General features: G+C 42.4%; 1 pseudogene across 1 annotated transcript in view; it reads right to left on the reverse strand.

The window, feature by feature from the left end:
• The window catches only part of LOC145157371 (TMV resistance protein N-like), a 28,821-nt pseudogene extending 22,574 nt beyond the window's left edge, over positions 1-6,247 (reverse strand). Inside the window, exons 1-2 of the transcript XR_013737183.1 lie at positions 5,522-6,247; positions 4,579-5,122 (exon numbers count right to left, since the gene is read on the reverse strand). The product of XR_013737183.1 is annotated as a TMV resistance protein N-like (transcript). The remainder of the gene's footprint in view (positions 1-4,578; positions 5,123-5,521) is intronic.
• Positions 6,248-19,065: the final 12,818 nt, after the last annotated feature.

Genomic DNA, 19,065 nt, shown 5'->3' on the forward strand with positions numbered 1-19,065 from the left:
CTTGCTGCAAATATGAGAGACCAAAATGTCCCCATTCTCAACACATTCTCGGATAAAGTGGAACCGGATATCTATGTGCTTGCTCCTCCCGTGGAAGACAGGGTTTTTCATTAAATATAGTGAGGATTTGTTGTCAACCTTCAGTTCAACAGATGGCAACTTCTGTCCGGTTATCTCACTGAGCAATCTCCTGAGCCAAATTCCTTGACAGGCTGCCATGGTGGCAGCCATAAATTCTGCTTCACAGGTGGAGAGTGCCACACACCTCTACTTTTGTGAAGCCCAAGTGATCAAGTTCTCATTCATGTAGAATACCATGCCTCCTGTGCTTCTTCGATCATTGACGTCATTTGCCAAATCACTGTCTGTGTACCCTTTTAGTGTGACATTTTCCTTCCCTTTTGAGTACTTCAAACCAAAGTTTAGAGTGCCCTTTATGTACCTCAAAATGCCCTTCACTGCTTGTAGGTGCTTCATAGTTGGCTTCTCCATGAACCGACTTACAATTCCCACTGCAAAAGTTATGTCTGGCCTGGTATGTGTTAGGTACCTCAGTCCACCCACTATACTTCGGTATTCTGTGGGATTTACCAATTCAGATTCATCTTCTTTCCAGAGCTTAAGCTTGTGTTCCATAGGGGTCTTTGTGGAATTACATTCTTGCATACCAGTTTTGATAAGCAAGTTTTTGGCATATGACTCCTGTTTTAAGGTAATCCCATCTTCCTTTTGACTCACTTCAATCCCCAAGTAGTGAGTCAAAAGTCCCAGGTCACTCATTTCAAACTTAGTGTTCATCTCCTTCTTAAACATCTGAACACTTTTAGGGCAACTCCCTGTGACAATTAAGTCATCTACATATACCCCTATAATCAGGACATGTTTATCATACCTCTTGGTATAGACAGAGTACTCATGGGCACATCTTGTGAAACCCATGTTCTTCATATGTCGATCCAGGCAAGCATTCCAAGCCCTAGGGGCTTGTTTGAGCCCGTAAAGGGCTTTGGATAGCTTATACACCTTGTGTCCTTGGCCTTTCTTCTGAGCCTTTCTTCTGATAACCATCAGGTTGACTAACATAGACTTCCTCTTCTAGGTTTCCATTCAGGAATGCCGATTTGACATCCAGATGGTGAACCTTCCATCCGTTTGAACCTGCTAGGGCTAAAATGAGGCGTATTGTATCAATTCTAGCTACAGGGGCAAATACCTCATCGTAATCGATCCCGTGCCTTTGGACATACCCCTTCGCTACAATCCTGGCTTTGTGCTTGACATTTCTTCCACTTGGATCCTTTTTCAATTTGAAGACCCACTTCAAGCCAATAGCCTTATGATTCTTTGGAAGATCGACCAGCCTCCATGTTTTGTTTCTTTCAATCGATGCTAATTCTGCATCCATTGCATCTCGCCATTCCTTTTTCTTACTAGCCTCCAGGTATGATGTGGGTTCTTCATTGTTTCGAATCAACATCAAATCTTCAGGAGGTACATGAATTTCCTGGGTGCTATCGTACAGGTCTGTAAGTAACCTGAATCGCTTTGGAGCACCACCACCCGTCGAGCTAGAATCGGTGCTCGGAGTCGCTGATTGAGTCGATGAATCGATCGTGATGGGAGTATTCTGTGCGACTGGGGTATTTGATGGTATCGGACTACCCGATGGGCTTATTTGTGATTGACCCAATACATTGGACTGCACACCGTCGGCCCAATTAGACGATGATGACCCAATTTGCTGATCTGGAGTATCCGGGACCCATTCTCCTTCACCGTCCCACTCGCCTTCATCATCATATATCTCCTCGTCAAAGTCAAAACCTTCGACGGTAAAGATCATGCCAGGCGTTGTTCTGATCTTTGCGCTTTTCTCCCACCTCCAACTTATTTGTTCTTCAAAGACTACATCACGACTCACATACAATTTCCCAGTATCTGGGTCCAATAGCCTATAGGCTTTCGATCCTTTTTCGATTCCTAGATGAACCAGACAAACGCTTCTGTCTTCCAGCTTCTTCAAATGACTTTTCGCGATCTTCATGTGAGCGACACATCCGAATACTCTGAGGTGTTCGATGTGTGGTTTTCTCCCGGTCCATATCTCGTATGGGGTTTCCTTCTTTAACGCTTTGGTGTGTGCTCTGTTCAGAACATAGACAGAGTGTGTCACAGCTTCTCCCCATAATACGTCTGGCATCTCCATAGTCTTCAAATTACACCTCACTATCTCTAGAACCGTTCGATTTCGCCTCTCCACTACCCCATTTTGTTGTGGGGAGTATGGAGCTGTGTAGTGTCTCTCCAACCCGGTTTTGTTGCAGTACATGGTGAACTCATTAGAAAGGAATTCTCCTCCACGATCTGTTCTCAAAGCTTTCACTTTTTCCCCAGTTTCAATTTCTACCTTCTCCCTAAAGTTCTTGAAGATTTGCAGGGCTTCATCCTTTGATCTCAATAAGTAAACCCACATTACTCTGCTATAGTCATCAACTAATAACATGAAGTACTTGTAACCTGAGGGTGTAGGTGGTGTGACTGGCCCACATAAGTCATCGTGAAGGAGTTAAAGCCTCTTCTTGGCTTTGTAATTGGTGTGTGTAGGAAATGGACTTCTCGTTTGTTTCCCAACCAAGCACCCTTCACAAGGTTGTGAAGGAACTTTTATCTCCGGCATTCCTTCAATCATCTTCTTATCCACCATGTTCTTCATCGAATTAAAGTTGATATGGCCCAATCTCTTGTGCCACAGCCATACAGTATCATCAACTTGAGTAGTTAAGCACATCCCACCTGTTTCTTCCATCTCTATCTTGTAAAGACGATTATGTGCTCTTCGAACTTTCATTAACAACTTTCCAACTGGATCATGGACCCATAAGTATGGATCCTTGATTCTGATTTCATCTTCGCCTTCCGCTAATTGGCCCAGACTAATTATGTTACTGCATAAATCAGGTATATAATATACCTCATTCAATTTTCGTTGCCCACCATCCTTGCATTGAAACACAATTGAGCCTTTTCCTTCAATTCTAACTCTTGCTTCATTGCCAAACTTCACATATCCCTGGACTGTTTCATTTAGAGTTCTAAACTTGTGTTTATCTCCCGTCATGTGATTACTTGCTCCTGTATCTAGATACCATATACTTGATCTTCTCACATCATCTCCTTGTTTCCTTAGTTCTGGAGTTATTTTTTCTTCATTTAAAAACACCTGACCAATTTCTCCATCATTGTCACAGCATGACAGCAGTAGTGCAGGCTCATTATCACCGTGTTCTCGAATCAGGTTTGTTTCATGGCTTCGTTCTTTTCGTGGGTTCTTACATTCAGATGCATAATACCCATAGTCTTGGCAATTATAGCACTGAATGTCACTTTTGTCACGACTACTTGATGCACCGGGATTGCCATCCTTGTGGTGATATGTTCCGCCTCTTCCACCGCGACCACCACGTCCTCCTCCGTTTCTTCCTCTACCTCTGCCACGACCGCCACGTGTTCCACCCGATCCACCACGGTTTGATCTTTGCTTTGAGTCACCATCTGACTTCTTTTTATTTCTATCGGACCATTCTTTATGAGTTAACAGGAGCTTCCGATCATCACTTTCACCCGTGCTCTTCATGCGTTCTTCATATGCTTTGAGTCTCCTGATCACCTCTTCAACGGACATTGATTCCAAGTCTCCAAATTGCTCGTGTGTCGAGGCAATCTGAAGAAATTTGGACGATACTGCCCTCAGTAACTTCTTCACAACTTGAGATTCTTCTACCTTATCTCCCAAGGTTCGTAATGTGCTGACTGTGTTGATGACTTTTCCGGTGAAGTCATCAACACTTTCCGTTTCCTTCATGCTCATGGCTTCTAATTCAGCCTTGAGTGTTTGAATCCTTGCAACCTTCACCCTATCTGCCCCTACAAACATAACTTTGAGAGCTTCCCAGGCTTCTTTGGCAGTCTTCTTCTCCGCCAATGTCATGAGCAAATCCTCAGGTATCCCCTGATAAATGGCAGCCAAGGCCATATTGTCCTTCTTTGCTTCAACAAGAGTGTTGGCTGTTCTGGGTTCTACTGCATCCGAAACACCCTGGGCCAACATAAAGACCCTCATCTTGATTGCCCATGCGCTGGAATTGCTTCTTGTCAACATCGGGTAGTGCAAGGTGATTTGCCCGTCTTTGTCACCATTCCCATTGCTGCCACTGCCTGCCATTTCTTCTTTTCTAGGTTGATACTTGGGCATGTACCAGGTATGCTCTGATACCAAATGAAGGCTTCTCACAAGCCTGCAACCTTTGTTTAACAATGGAACAGTAACAGGGCAAGAAAAGAAAAAACAGAGCACAATGGTTAAAGCTGAAAGCTTTATGTTTACTGAATTGAAATTTGGAGAGATCACCTCAACGTACATACTGCAAAGCTATTTAAACTAAAAAAAAGCTAAAAAGACTCCAACTACCCCTAGTGGCATAAGACTCGGATTCAATAGCCCACATGACTTTGAATTATTCAAAACACAAAAACATGACATAAACTAATTTTAAAAACTAATTTCTGAATTATTCCAACATGTAAATGACATTTGCATCTAATAGTAAACGCTCATCTCTAGTGGTTATAATGATTCTACTTCCAGGACCAAACCACTCATGTGTTGCAGCTAGGAACTCTAACTGCTCAACATCATCCACATCATCAAGAACTAGAAGAACCTTTTTTTTGCAAAGTCGTCTTCGTATCACATTGGCTCCATGCTCAGGACCCTTCGGAAAATCATGGCGACCTGTCACTAAAGTATCTCTTAGAATCTGTTCTTGTAAGTCACGTACACCTTTTTTACCAGAACTATTTTCTCTGACATCTTCAACAAAGCTACAACCCTAAAACTTATGAGCAATTCTTCGAAATAAAGCTTGAGCGATAGTTGTCTTACCAATTCCTCCCATTCCCAATATCCCTATAAAGCGCACCTTTTTTGCTGCTTCCATACACAATAATGAATATAATTCCTCTATACGAGACTTGATACCAATTAAAATTTTTCTCCATATCACATGGTCGTGTACCATATAAGATCTTTTCCACAATCTCGATGACGATGGCAGATTCTCCCCTGTACAGGTTTGAAATTAAGGTTAGCATGCTAAATAGATGAAAACGAACTAAATTGGTTAATAAAAATTAGTCCATCCTACAGCTGGATCACAAATGGTTTTGAACAAAATCCTTATCGTTAATAATCTAATAGAACATAATAAACTATGTCAACAGGTCCATGTATGTAACGAAGCTGTAGATCTAGCAAGATTCGCCACTACAGAAAGACTAGAATTGTAAATATATGAAATCGCAATTCAATCGGTTGAAAGAAATTAGCACATAATACAGTTGGATAACAAATGGTTTTGCAGAAGATCCTTGTCATTGGTAGCACAGTAACCTGGTAAAATGATAGATACTGTGTTCATAAGTTCCTGTGAGTAAGTCAAGCAACAGATCTAGGAAAACTTACTGATAATTGCCTGTTTCCTTGATATGCCAGCCAGATAAACCAGCAGCTGCAGCTAAAGCTTTCCTCCACTTGTTCACTCTATCCATATCTCCTTTAAACCTGCCCTGGTGTTTCTGAAAGGCAGTGTGGAAGTCTCTTTTCACTCCACGCACATCGGATGGATCTGTGTGATAGAACACCGGTAACACCATCTGTCCCATCTGATCTTGGCATTCCATGATTTTGACAAGCTCATCCAAACACCATGAAGAGTCCGCATAGTTTTTAGAGAAAACAACCACAGCAAACCTCGATTCTTCAATGGCTTTCAGCAGCTCCCTGGAGATCGGTTTCCCTTTATCGAGCGCCAGATCGTCTTTGAACATGTTTATTCCTCTTTGATCTAGAGCCGTATAAAGATGATCTACAAAGCTGTTGCGAGTGTCTTCTCCCCTAAAGCTTAGGAATACATCATGTGTCCATATTCTAGTTGGTATAGCAGATGATGAAGATGAAGACGCCATTAAAGGTTTCAGGAAATTAAAGGTATAGTGTTGCTAGTCAAAAGAACAAAAAGAGCTAATGTCATCGAACTGTTACGTACCTTTAGACTTTAGAGTATGCTATGATGGTGAAACATTATCTGATGTATGATTATATGTATAAATTGAGTGTCGGTGTGTGTAGGAGTGGATGTGTGTGGTTTCGCTACAAACGAATGCGTACGATGCTTCTTGTCTGTGCATATGTGAGTTGTCAAGTCATTGTCTACTAATATGATTTAAAGAGCATCTCCGTTTTAAAAAACTTATTATTTTGAAAAACCAATAAGTCCACTTAGTAAAAAAAAAGTATTTTTCAAACTAAAAAACCAACTAGTGAAAAAATATTCAGCAAACTCAAAATAGTTTTTTATTAGATTCAAAAAGAATATTTTAAAAATATAAAATCTAATTTATTTTTGAAACTTTTTTAGCTTTTTAACCACAATACCTTACTAATTTATTCATATCTATTTAAAATGTTCTACAAAATTCGCATCATTTTAATTAGTTATTTTTTAAACACATCTTATTTTAAATAATTAGAAATATTACAATATATTGTTTCGAAGGAATATTTTACAATACATCGTTCGGAAAAATTAATATGAAGTAATTAATATGTCATAGTTATAAAATAGATTTAAAAGTAATATACAATCGTTATAAATTTATGTTTCATAAATAAAATGTCATTATGTATTTGATAGAAATAGTTGATTAGTAAATAAATAAAAAATATTTAAAATAAAATATAATTAAAGGGCTAAAATGAAATATGATTAATAAATAGCAGTTTAATTGCCCATAACATAAAAATATATTTGGTCACTCAAAATATATTATATTGTATGGTCATTGGTCTATAGAAAACAAATAAGTTATATTTCAATGAAATTTAGTGGTCAATAAAAAAAAGTTAATAGTCAATAAAACAAATAAGAGGACGAATGCATATAAGTTTAGAATCTAACAGATTTAGGTAAATGGCAGGAATTTGGAATTCTTTCATTTGCGGTAAAGATTTGGGATTGTGAAATGAGTATCACTGGAATCATGTTCAATTGATCTATTTCACAGAGTAAAGATCATAGGAAAAACATAGTGTACATTCTCGGAGCATGAGACAACTATTGTTTTTTAATTCAAGTATAAAGTTGATAGTTTGAAACAGTATGCAATGAATGATGGGTAATCAATATGGTGATAAATAAAAGATGTTTTATTTATATTCATAAGTTCTGAGACCATATTGGATTCGATTATTCTTGTGTTTCACTTTGCATGTTTTGACTTCCAGAATAACTAAGTCACTCTTCAAGAATGACTAAGTTATTCAAATCATCCACAGTCGGTCATATATTGGAAGTAGATATGAATCAAGACTGTCATGGGTTGGCTTGTAGAGGTCTAAGATGTTGGACAAAGTGGTGCTACAACACTCATGGGTGCTCATAAGTTCTGAGTATTGGATTCAACCCACGCTCACTGGTATCACTTCATGGAATTTATCTTGAGTGATCGTGAGATGGTAATATCATATAAATCTTCAAACCTAAAGATATAACTTGTTGCCTATGAGTTGGTTATACATTGATCGTACGAAAACGCATTGGTAACTCGATGTTATAAAACGTACCTTTGTGTATGATTCATCAAGTAGAAGAACAAGCATATGAGTCGAAGTTTATCTGCTCCTTCTTGGATTAGAAGCGATATCTGGCCCCCTCAATGATTTTGTGTTGACCCATGTACCGGGCCCGGTCAGAACTAAGTTGATCTGTTCACTTAAGTTCTATGTGAAACAAATAGGAAATCGGGAAACAAACTGCTGGACAATAAGTAAGACATTGTTCCATGTATTTGTCCGGCTGATATCTAGAACAGAGGATTATATGATCACTTATCTTAAATGGAATATCATCGTCAACTCAGTTCCGCGAGACCTTGAAAGAGCTACGATTGTTGATCGGTTTCTGAAGTTATTCTTGCAGATATAGTTATTAGACTTATCCAAGTGGGAGACTGTTGGATTAGGTGTCTAAGTTCATAACTATTATGGGATGTACTTGACCCGATCAGCATGGTCCATTTGGGTTGCATGGCATCATGCATTTGGATAGACTAAAATGAGAGAAATAACACTTATGGTTTATTAATATATTATAAGTTCTAATATATTAATAGGATTATTTAATTAGTATTGATCAAGAATTAATTTGGAATTAATTAAGTGATCAAAAGAAGACTAATTAAATATATGGGTTGATTGTGTAAATCATCCATACTTGTATAGTGGGCTTATGCTCCATGGATTATCAAGTTGGGCTAAAACCCATAGGATGCTTCATGGTGTCTTTGAACCCATGGATCATGGAAATGAAGAGCCATGTCAAATTAGGGTTTACATGGTGTAACCCTAATTATGACACACTATATAAGCAATATGTTGATCACCAAAATCGGAACTTAAGCAAGTAAGAAGAGGGCTAACCAATTTCAAGAGTGTGACATTTCTCTCAAGGTTTATTCCAAGTGCATTTGGTGTTGTGTGAGACATTTGAGGCATCACACTTGGGGTGCTAGGCTCACAAGGTTTTCAAGGAATCCAAATCACTACAAGGTATGTTTTCTTACTATCTTTTATGATTAAAAAGTTCCTTTTTATGCTAGATTGGTTAAGAACCTTGGAACATCAATTTTGCATGTTTTATAGATAAAACATAGATCCAAGGTTTCTAGGGTTGCATGTACACCATAGGAGTGTTAGAATGCTCATAACCCAACAATGATTTCTTCTCTCTAGATTTTATTATATGTGGTTTATGATATTGATATGTAATATTGTATGTTTGTTTAGGATCGTTCCATGCGAACGGTATCCCAGTACAGGTGTTGTTCGATTCAGGTGCCACTCGATCATTTGTTTCTCTTGCACTCAGCAAGAGGTTCCCTGAGTCTTCGTGTAACATCCCAAAATTCAAGGCCAAAAATTTCATTTTTAATTAGGTTATTACATAAAACCAAAGTGTGAATAATCAAAATATAATATTATGAAACCATATAAGAGAATAATCCCAAGGATCTCGTGTGCGGAAAACATAGTGTGATGCGCTGCGACCAAGCCGACTCCTTTCCTTTGAAACAAAGTACCTGAAACCAAAACTGTAAACCGTAAGCACGAAGCTTAGTGAGTTCCCCCATCATACCACATACCACATAATACCATCGGTATCTCTCAACCGACAACTGCCATCGGTATCTTTCAACCGGTAACCGGGGACTATTTCACCTCTACCACTATCACATAATAATATGTCATAAACATACTGATCACGTACTAACATCATAAACATGCTAATCACATACTAACATATCATAAAACATACTTATCACATACTAACATATCATAAACATACAGATAAGCATTGCATGGGTTCTGTATACCCCTTCGGTATCTTTCAACCGGTAACTGCCATCGGTATCTTTCAACCGGTATCCGCCATCGGTATCTTTTAACCGGTATTCGAGGACTATTTCACCCCCTACCACTATCATATAATATCATGATATAATCATACAGTCAGGCATTTATGGGGTACTGACCTACCCTTCGATCCTAACGACCGAGTCAGGGAAAAACTATTCCCTGCTACTACCACTAACACACATAGCATATCACATAAACATATCTCATAAGCACATCACATAAGCATATCTCATAAACATACCAAGATAATTATCACAAAGACAATTATCTACCAACTACCCCTATTGGTGGGTCGGCATTGTGGCCTTAGACCCACCCCTACTGGAAGGTAACTCACCTCACACTGCTGAAGTCCCGTAGGCACAATCCCACACTGCTGAAGTCCCGCAGACTCAACCCCAACTGCTGGCTGACAGATTCCCGAACTGTCAACATCAAACATCACCCAATTAATAATTGGGTTCCACTACATAACCATAAGTACATTCTTTGGGTAATAACTACATTACCCCTAACTTGGCTTATTCAAGCCCAAGGCCCAAGCCATAGGCCCAAAGTCAATTAGAAATCAAAGACCAACATATGGCCCAATTTTCCAAATTGGGCCCAGGCCTATACATGCTCTTATTCTAAGGCCCAACATCATATAATCATTAAGGCCCAACTATGGCCCAATTATAGACCCAAGTGAAATTAGGGTTTCTCATAAAATGGTGATTAGGGTTAAGTTTCCTACTTAATCCATTAAGTCCAATGTTGACTGAGGTTGATTGCAATGATTTTTAATTAATATTATGAGTTCATTAATTAATCCCGATGCGATCCCGATAAACCCCAAATTAGGGTTTCATGGCATTAGGGTTTTCCAAACCCTATTTAGGGTTTCCAACCCAACTTAGCCCAATAGGCCCATTAGCTAAGTCCTTAGATCCATTAGGGTCCATTAAACCCATTAGACACGTGTTTGGGCTTTAATGTCAATTAGGGCTTCATTGGGCCCATTAGGGTTTATGTCCCTTGTCCAAACACCACAAACGAGTCACCATACAACGAGGCACACCGCCACCCGACACGGCGGCCGGTGGCGGCAGGAGGCGGCAGCCACCACCTCACGGTGGTGGTTTCGAGATTTCTATTATCATTTTGACACCATTACAATGTACAACTCGATAATAGACACACACATACACACTAAAAATAACACACGCGCATACACACAGCCATCCCTATGGTGGTCGGTGGTGGCAGAAAAGTTATAACCGGCGGCAACCACCATGGTTGGCTGCCATGGTGGTGCACTTGCTTTCCGGCGAAACAAACCTCCCAAGTACACACATCACACACCAACAGTGGAAATACAGCTACATACACTCACCCGGTTGCAAAAATAACCCAGCCACCCTCTTGGTGGCGTATGGCGGCCGACAGCGACGGTAGCACATACAATCATTGATGGCAGCAACGGATGGAGCTCGAAGGTGTCACAAAAGCAGCTAACGGCGACAGTAGACCTGTGACGACGCAACAGGAAAGAAGGAGGTGGCGGCGACACCTTTACGATTTGGTTACGCCCCCGACAACCCCACTGCGAAGGCGCTCAATACCAAGGCAGCAGGAGGCAGTCTCGTCGTCGTCGAAACGCAACATCAGTAGCGCACGCCATGGCGGTGGTTACGAACCTGGTAGTCCTCTTGGCCGTTCACGGGTTACACTTTGGTTTCGGTGGGGTTCTCCGGCCATTCACAGCGTCACAGGCGGCATCAGGTAGCGGGACAGCGACTGAGGAGGTTTCACAGCCCTCATGCTAACGTTCCTCGTCCCGGATTTGGTTGCCAATGAATTCTCGAGCAGTAGGAGGAGGCACAGTGGTCGGATTCGGTGGTGGAATCGGTGGCCGGAGAGGGTTCCATTGGTAGTGGCGGTTATCGGAAGTGAAGGAGGGTGGCAGCCGGGTTAACATGAAGGTGGCGGCTGAATGGTATTCCTTAAGGTTAGGGTTTCTTAGCACATATATATACCCGACACACACAAACATATTTTCATAATGGCAGGATAGGTCCCTCCCATCCGATTTCCTTTCAAAATAAATCCATTAATTACCCTTTGAACCCTCACCATAAAAATCCCTTACAACTTAGGTACACAAGTTACCAAACAGTCCCCCAATGTCTTAATTATAACATATTCAGCCCTTCCACCTCATTTCTTTTTAAAATAAATCTCGATCATTACCACGGAGCCCTTGCCCTCATAAATATTTATAAAGTGAGTCCTAAACTCACGCTTTTAACCCCCGACTTCTAAAAATGTGACAATTAACTCCTCGAACCCAACACACTGCATATATAATTATTTATTTATTTAACTAATAAATAAACGGGTGTTACAACTCTCCCCCACTTAAATTAGATTTCGTCCTCGAAATCACTCCTTACTATTTCTTATATGCCAAACCACTTCTAGTAGCATGATCACCGTCTCGGGCCCACCCTAGCCTTCCCAGGGTAATTGTGACCAATCTTCGCAAAGCCCTAATATCCTCATATGAACGAATTCCTCGCAACAGGATCACATCCACTTCGTTTGAATCTACTATCTCGAGATGGTCTGATTCCCTGACAGACCACTCATACTGAATCATCATCGATGAGTCCAGTCTGTTTATCCCACAACTGAATACTTAACTTCTGAGTACTCGCGGTTCCCACTATAAAACAGGGTCACAGATCCAAATACCCTTGCATATAACTCATACTTGGTCAAGGCTCAGCTGATCTCGCTGTGAGTGACTTGTCACTTCCCAATCAACCAGCTATTACGTCTGTATTTGCAACCTAAAACACAAATACTAACATTGCACAAGTGCTGAAACTGCCCGAACACTAAACTGCCTGAAGCAGTATTTTGCCTCTTGGCCGCTTGCCAAAACCTATCAAGACCTCCCTGGTCTCAATTTATTCACCAATCATCTGAAATTCCGGGTTCTGGCCCGGCTGCGGAACCAAATGGCTCCCACTTAGTCGTCTCACACGACTTCCAAACGATATCCTTCTCTAGAACTAGTTGCCACTAGTTATCCTGCCACTGTGACTCTAACAACTTATGATCTAACCGATCGGTTCCATGCGTCGAATCCTGACGTCACCAAACCCAAGGCTAAAAGTGATGGCTCCATGAACATCGGTAGCCTTATATCATACACGAACCTAAGCAATACATTGCTTCCCTGATCTCATAACTGTAGTGACGTTCCAACTGTCATATCGTTGGCTCAACCAGATCTAATCCATTGGGTAATCCCAAAATCCAATCCGTGGATTTCCATATCCTCACTGCTGCACCCGAACTGGTGTGTACTCTCGTTCCTTTCGCGTCCTAACAACGCACTCATGCTAACTACCAACCTAGTGAATGCTACGGCTACACCCGCAGACTTACAACACTCTAATACTATCTGACTGCTAGTGAATGCTACGGCTACCCCCGTAGTCTTACAACACTTTCCAAACTATCTGACTGCTAGTGAATGCTACGGCTACCCCCGTAGTCTTACAACACTTTTCAAACTATCTGACTACTAGTGAATGCTATGGCTACCCCCGTAGTCTTACAACACTTTCCATAGTGGGTCGAACACGCACTCGACCTAACACACAACTGAACTTGAGTCCTAACCGGAACTCTAACCTGGTTCCTGAAACCTGCTATCTCGTGACCCCATTGTATCAGTACCGTACCCATGCCTGTGATCAAAGCGTCACAGTAAACCACGAAATCATCTACACCCTCTGGCCGGGTGAGAATCGATGCCTCGCATAACTACTGTCTGAGAGTCTTGAAGGTTGCTTGCTGCTCAGGCCCCCAACTAAAGGCCACCGACTTCTTGGTCAGTCGGGTCAAAGGTACCTAAATCTCGGAGAAATCCCGTATAAATCTCCGGTAATATCCCGCTAGACCCGGGAAGCTCCAAATCTCAGTTGGAGATCTCGGAATCTCCCACTGCATCGCGGCCTCTATCTTGGCCGGATCGACCAGAATACCCTTCTGGTTGACAAGGTGCCCAAGAGATTGCACCTTGCGCAACCAGAACTCACAGTTGGAGAACTTTATAAAAAGTCTCTCCCCTACTTAGATTCGACTAAGTCTTCACGGCATGCGAGAATTGAAGGATTCCCAATCCGTCTCGCTTTCTAATATCCCACTGATGACGACCTGTGCTTACCAATGCTAGTGTTTAATCACCGATTAAACCTTAAGATCGCCCATCCTCTGAAATCTTGAAGAGTACTCTTGAAATCTGGTCCAATCTGACACCTCAATCCATCTCCCATGCTGTCAATTGAAGGTCTCAATCTTTACTCCGGCTGACGAATCCTCGTTCCCACTTCCAATCTTGCAGTAGCACTGAACTCTAACCGAACACATCCCATGCAAAAATACAATTCTCTTGAACATCCGATGACCAACCACTTATGCGCCTAGCACCCGCAACTGACACTACCCTCTTCATGTTACCAGTCCTGTCCTAGCAACAGTAGTGCCTTGAACTCCAAAGTTCATCCATAGACAATTACCGACCATACCTGAACCAGGATAGAACCCCTGAACGTTGACTTCACTGGGGAACTATCACTCCAACCCTAACCGAGTATCCTTTAAATAATACTCCTGCATAGATCCCGACAAAGATCTGGAATGATAATGGTACGCACGGAACCCACTCCGCAAGATGCGTCCCTCTGTGGGTTCATCAAGGACCTTTCGGCATGCAGGATGGCATATATGATCCTTGATAACCCAAACACTAGCAGAAAACCATCCCGAGATCTGACTTATCCAAACTCACTCACAATTCCAAAGCGATACGTATTCCCAACATCCATCTAGCAGCAGTAGAAGACGACATACCCGCAACATCTGGAGGAATACTGATCACCTTCAGCTGACATGATCAACCCTGCCACACCTGTAGTAGCCTAAACCCTTGGAGCGACAAACTCCCTTGTGCACTATCATGTACGTGGTGCACTGACTCAGGCCCTGTTGGCCTTTCACCCGATGATCAGAAGTCATGGGTCTCTTCCCGGGACCTTCTACTATAGGCACCTAGCACGAACCTCTCTTCTTAAAGTGCTCTAAATCGATCTCGCATTTGCAACCTCTTGGAAATCATATCCTTCAGGGTCTGACACCCTGTCACGCTCACTAGCTCGCTTGCCAATGGCTAAGCTGCAACAGCTGGAACATCCTCTGTCCCCACACTAGGTCACAAACTCTTCCCTGAAGCTTCTTAGATTCTCCAAGACTCTCACTGATTCGAGTATGGATCCTGTACTTTCAGTAGTACGGGCCCAATACTACCTTCCACACCTATCCATACTTTCCTCAGTAATCCTCCTGGATCCGCCAAGTCACTTCCTTAATTGGTACACCCAAGTCTCACTGAGCCTCACTACTAACCCACTGAATCATATCCTAGGCTTCCCTAGGTTCTTGATCTCGTCCTGCCATCAGCTGCTGAAGAACTCTCCACGACGCCAGTCATCTACCTCCTGGATGTCGTCACATCCACTTAGTAGCTGACCCCCATCACTTAAGAGTTCCACAAAGCACAAAGCAAGCAGCATTCGGACAATGAAAAAAATCTAACCAACATATTCCAATCAAATCAATCTATCCTCTTGTCAGGGATCTATAATAGCATGCAATTCTAAGGCTCACGCAATCATGCATAACCTAAACAGGCCATCCTATCACTAATTGATCAGTACTATCATGCAGCTCAACAAGCACATACAGTAGGCATGTAAGGCATCCTCCCTAGATCCTTAGCCCTAATCTAGAATGCAGTTCTCATAATCATATCATATCATAACATAACATGTATGCGTATTTTGGGGAAAACTTACTTGAGCTCGGCTGATTGCACGCATCACACACCTTGTTCTTTTCAAAGTTCTTTTCTCCGTCCAAATTCTTTTCAAATTCTTTTTATAAAATGATTTTCTTTTGACAATTTTCATACCAAGCCCTCAGTTTGAGTCCAGAAACACTCGAGAGTGTGCCTGAATCCCTCAAACCAAGGCTCTGATACCAACTTGTAACATCCCAAAATTCAAGGCCAAAAATTTCATTTTTAATTAGGTTATTACATAAAACCAAAGTGTGAATAATCAAAATATAATATTATGAAACCATATCAGAGAATAATCCCAAGGATCTCGTGTGCGGAAAACATAGTGTGATGCGCTGCGACCAAGCCAGCTCCTTTCCTTTGAAACAAAGCACCTGAAACCAAAACAGTAAACCGTAAGCACGAAGCTTAGTGAGTTCCCCCATCATACCACATACCACATAATACCATCGGTATCTCTCAATCGGTAACTGCCATCGGTATCTTTCAACCGGTAACCGGGGACTATTTCACCCCTACCACTATCACATAATAATATGTCATAAACATATTGATCACGTACTAACATCGTAAACATGCTAATCACATACTAACATATCATAAAACATATTGATCACATACTAACATATCATAAACATACATATAAGCATTGCATAGGTTCTGTATACCCCTTCGGTATCTTTCAACCGGTAACTGCCATTGGTATCTTTCAACCGGTATCTGCCATCGGTATCTTTCAACAGGTATCCGCCATCGGTATCTTTCAACCGGTATCCGCCATCGGTATCTTTCAACCGGTAACCGGGGACTATTTCACCCCCTACCACTATCATGTAATATCATGATATAATCATACAGTCAGGCATTTATGGGGTACTGACCTATCCGTCGATCCTAACGACCGAGTCAGGGAAAAAGTATTCCCTGCTACTACCACTAACACACATAGCATATCACATAAACATATCTCATAAGCACATCACATAAGCATATCTCATAAACATACCAAGATAATTATCACAAAGACAATTATCTACCAACTACCCATGTTGGTGGGCCGGCATTGTTGCCTTAGACCCACCCCTACTGGAAGGTAAGTCACCTCACACTGCTGAAGTCCCGTAGGCACAATCCCACACTGCTGAAGTCCCGCAGACTCAACCCCAGCTGCTGGCTGACAGATTCCCGAACTGTCAACATCAAACATCACCCAATTAATAATTGGGTTCCACTACATAACCATAAGTACATTCTTTGAGTAATAACTACATTACCCCTAGCTTGGCTTATTCAAGCCTAAGGCCCAAGCCATAGGCCCAAAGTCAATTAGAAATCAAAGCCCAACATATGGCCCAATTTTCCAAATTGGGCCCAGGCCTATACATGCTCTTATTCTAAGGCCCAACATCATATAATCATTAAGGCCCAACTATGGCCCAATTATAGACCCAAGTGAAATTAGGGTTTCTCATAAAATGGTGATTAGGGTTAAGTTTCCTTCTTAATCCATTAAGTCCAATGTTGACTTAGGTTGATTGCAATGATTATTAATTAATATTATGAGTTCATTAATTAATCCCGATGCGATCCCGATAAACCCCAAATTAGGGTTTCATGGCATTAGGGTTTTCCAAACCCTATTTAGGGTTTCCAACCCAACTTAGCCCAATAGGCCCATTAGCTAAGTCCTTAGATCCATTAGGGTCCATTAAACCCATTAGACACGTGTTTAGGCTTTAATGTCAATTAGGGCTTCATTGGGCCCATTAGGGTTTATGTCCCTTGTCCAAACACCACAAACAAGTCACCATACAACGAGGCACACCGCCATCCGACACGGCGGCCGGTGGCGGCAGGAGGTGGCAGCCACCACCTCACGGTGGTGGTTTCGAGATTTCTATTATTATTTTGATACCATTACAATGTACAACTCGATAATACACACACATGTGAAGACCAATAAGGGTTATCATCAGATGAGGGTCAGAGAGGAGGATGTGCAGATGAGGGTCAGAGAGGAGGATGTGCAGAAGACTGCTTTTCGGACGCATTATGGTCACTATGAGTTCGTGGTGATGCCTTTCGCGCTCACCAATGCTCCTGCCGCGTTCATGGATCTCATGAACCGCATGTGAAGACCAATGTTAGACTGGTCTGTGATAGTTTTCATCGATGACATCTTGATTTATTCCAAGACGCAGGAGTAGCATGAGGAGCACTTGCGGGACGTTCTGGATACTTTGAGGAGGGAGAGCTTGTATGCTAAGTTCTCCAAGTGCGAGTTCTGGTTGCGCGAGGTGCAGTTCCTTGGGCACCTTGTCAACCAGAACGGGATTTTAGTCGATCGGCCAAGGTGGAGGCCGTGATGAGGTGGGAGGTTCCGAGGTCTCCATCTGAGATTCAGAGCTTTCAGGGACTGGCAGGATATTATCGAAGATTCATTCAGGACTTCTCCAAGATAGCCGTACCCCTGACCTGGTTGACGAGGAAAGTCGTAGTCTTTCGTTGGGGGGCTGAGCAGCAGGCCGCATTTGAGACATTGAGACAGAGATTGTGCGAGGCGCCAATCTTAGCCCTGCCAGAGGGCATGGATGATTTTGTAGTATATTGCGATGCGTCCATCTCGGGTTTGGGTGCGGTACTGATGCAGAGAGGGCATGTTATCGCCTACGCTTCGAGGCAGTTGAAGCCTCACGAGGCGAACTATCCGACGCATGATTTGGAGTTGGGGGCGGTTGTCTTTGCCCTCAGGATTTGGCGTCATTACCTCTATGGGGTTCGTTGTACCATTTACACGGACCACAAGAGCCTGAGGTACCTCATGGATCAGCCAAATCTGAATATGAGGCAGCGTCGATGGCTTGATGTGGTAAAGGATTATGATTGTGAGATCCTCTACCACCAGGGGAAGGCCAATGTCATGGCCGATGCGCTTAGCCGCAAGGCAGCGCCGATCAGGGATATCTGTATGAGGATGACGGTTGTGACTCCACTGTTGGAGCAGATTCGGGAGGCCCAACAGGAGGCCATGAAGGAGGAACATCGCAAGAGCGAGCGTATTGTGGGTCAGGTTTCCTCATTCGACTATGACAGTCGTGGATTGTTGACTCTTCACCGGAGGGTGTGGGTCCCATATCATGGAGGTGTGCGCTAGGTATTGATGGAAGAGGCGCACAAATCCATGTTTTCTATCCATGCTGGGGGCGACAAAGATGTACAGGGATCTTCGTCTAGATTACTGGTGGCCCTGCATGAAGCGGAATGTAGCATGGTATGTAGAGCGGTGCTTGACCTGCAGGAAGGTCAAGGCCGAGCACCAGAGGCCACACAGAAAGATGCAGCCACTAGATATCCCCATGTGGAAATGAGAAGATATTACTATGGATTTCATCACCAAACCTCCCAGGACTGCACGGGGAGTGGATTCCATATGGGTCATCGTGGATCGATTGACCAAGAGTGCCCATTTCATACCGATCCAGGAGAGCATATCGGCCGAGAAGCTGGCCGACATTTACATTCGGGAGGTTGTGGCCCGACATGGAGTGCCAGTCTCAGTGATTTCTGACAGAGATGTGCGGTTTACATCCAAATTCTGGAAGAAATTCCATGACGAGTT

Source organism: Lactuca virosa, chromosome 2 (genome assembly GCF_052849685.1).
Source record: "Lactuca virosa cultivar CGN04683 chromosome 2, Lactuca_virosa_CGN04683_v6, whole genome shotgun sequence".
NCBI lineage: Eukaryota > Viridiplantae > Streptophyta > Magnoliopsida > Asterales > Asteraceae > Lactuca > Lactuca virosa.